Genomic DNA, 2,500 nt, shown 5'->3' on the forward strand with positions numbered 1-2,500 from the left:
CCGAGTTAATTTTGCCCATTATGACTCCTCGCCCGCACGCTTAAGCACCCCCGCGTGCACGTGGGCATTGTGTGCTAAAAAATGAAGTTTGGAGTTTGGGTTTGAAAATTTTATGGGAGCTTCCTAGAAGCCTAAGAAATGCTTTGCTCGAGACGGATTTCGATTTGGAGGTCCCCCGAGTTAAGTTTGCCCTTTATGACTCCTCGCCCGCATGCTCGTGCACACCGGCGTGCACGTGGGCATCGTATGCTAAAAAATGAAGTTTGGAGTTTGGGTTTGAAAATTTTACGGGAACTTCCTAGAAGCCTAAGAAATGCTTTGCTCGAGACGGATTTCGATTTGGAGGTCCGCCGTGTTAATTTTGCCAATTACGGCTCCTCGCCCGCACGCTCGTGCACCCCGACGTGCACACCGGCGCGCACGTGGGCATCGTATGCTAAAAAATGAAGTTTGGAGTTTGGGTTTGAAAATTTTACGGGAACTTCCTAGAAGCCTAAGAAATGCTTTGCTCGAGACGGATTTCGATTTGGAGGTCCCCCGAGTTAATTTTGCCCATTACGACTCCTCGCCCGCACGCTCGTGCACCCCGGCGTGCACGTGGGCATAGTATGCTAAAAAATGAAGTTTGGAGTTTGGGTTCGGAAATTTTATGGGAGCTTCCTAGAAGCCTAAGAACTGCTTTGCTCGAGACGGATTTTGATTTGGAGATCCCCCGAGTTAGTTTTGCCCATTATGACTCCTCCCCCGCACGCTCAAGCACCCCCGCGTGCACGGGGGCATCGTATGCTAAAAAATGAAGTTTGGAGTTTGGGTTTGGAAATTTTATGGGAGCTTCCTAGAAGCCTAAGAAGTGCTTTGCTCGAGACGGATTTCGATTTGGAGGTCCCCCGAGTTAATTTTGCCCATTATGACTCCTCGCCCGCACGCTTAAGCACCCCCGCGTGCACGTGGGCATTGTGTGCTAAAAAATGAAGTTTGGAGTTTGGGTTTGAAAATTTTACGGGAACTTCCTAGAAGCCTAAGAAATGCTTTGCTCGAGACGGATTTCGATTTGGAGGTCCCCCGAGTTAATTTTGCCCATTACGACTCCTCGCCCGCACGCTCGTGCACCCCGGCGTGCACGTGGGCATCGTATGCTAAAAAATGAAGTTTGGAGTTTGGGTTTGAAAATTTTATGGGAGCTTCCTAGAAGCTTAAGAAGTGTTTTGCTCGAGACGGATTTCGATTTGGAGGTCCCCCGAGTCAATGTTGCCCATTATGGCTCCTCTCCCGCATGCTCAAGCACCCCTGCGTGCACGTGGGCATTGTATGCTAAAAAATAAAGTTTGGAGTTTGGGTTTGGAAGTTTTATGGGAGCTTCCTTGAAGCTTAAGAAGTGTTTTGCTCGAGACGGATTTCGATTTGGAGGTCCCCCGAGTCAATGTTGCCCATTATGGCTCCTCGCCCGCACGCTCAAGCACCCCGGCGTGCACGTGGGCATTGTATGCTAAAAAATAAAGTTTGGAGTTTGGGTTTGGAAGTTTTATGGGAGCTTCCTAGAAGCTTAAGAAGTGTTTTGCTCGAGACGGATTTCGATTTGGAGGTCCCCCGAGTCAATGTTGCCCATTATGGCTCCTCTCCCGCATGCTCAAGCACCCCTGCGTGCACACCGGCGTGCACGTGGGCATTGTAGGCTAAAAAATGAAGTTTGGAGTTTGGGTTTGGAAATTTTATGGGAGCTTCCTTGAAGCCTAAGAAGTGTTTTGCTCGAAACGGAATTCGATTTGGAGGTCCCCCGAGTCAATTTTGCCCATTACGACTCCTCGCTCGCATGCAATATCTACTCCTGTCAGAGCTGTGGTTTTACTTAAGACTACTATAGGGGGGGGGGAGTTCTCAGCACCAAGAGCTGCAAGTAAGGCCATTGCTTGCTTTGCAGTCTCGATTGCTCTACTAGTGAATAGTAGATGTCTTGGTTAGCTTGGAACGAAAAAAAAAATTTTTTGGGGAAAAAAAAAAAAAAAAGTTTTTGTGAAAAAAAATTTTTCGAAAAAAAAAAAAAAAAAAAAAATTTTTTTGGATGCCTCGGTCTTCTATTTGTTTTGCTTGGGTAGATTAGGAAAAAAAAAAAAAAAAATTTTTTTGTTGGATGCCTCGGTCTTCATATTCTTTCTCGGCTATTTCGAAAAAAAAAAAAAAAAATTCCGGGAAAGAGAAAAAAAAAATTATTTTTTGTTGGTTGCCTCGGTCTTCATGTTCTTTCTCTGGTATATGGGAAAGAAAAAAAAAAAAAAAAAATTTTGGATGCCTCGGTCTTCTTGTTCTCGGTTGGATTTATCGAAAAAAAAAAAAAAAAAAAAAAAAAAAAAAAAAAAAAATTTTGATGCCTCGGTCTTCTTGTTCTTGCTTTGGTATATCGGAGAAAAAAAAAAAAAAATTTTTTGGATGCCTCGGTCTTCTTGTTCATTCTTCGGTATATCAAAAAAAAAAAAAAAAAAAAAAAAAAAAAAAAAAAATTTGA

The sequence above is a fragment of the Cornus florida genome, unplaced genomic scaffold (assembly GCF_030987335.1).
Source record: "Cornus florida cultivar Cherokee Brave unplaced genomic scaffold, ASM3098733v1 CherokeeBrave_3.0.0_Hap2_scaffold_133, whole genome shotgun sequence".
Lineage (NCBI taxonomy): Eukaryota > Viridiplantae > Streptophyta > Magnoliopsida > Cornales > Cornaceae > Cornus > Cornus florida.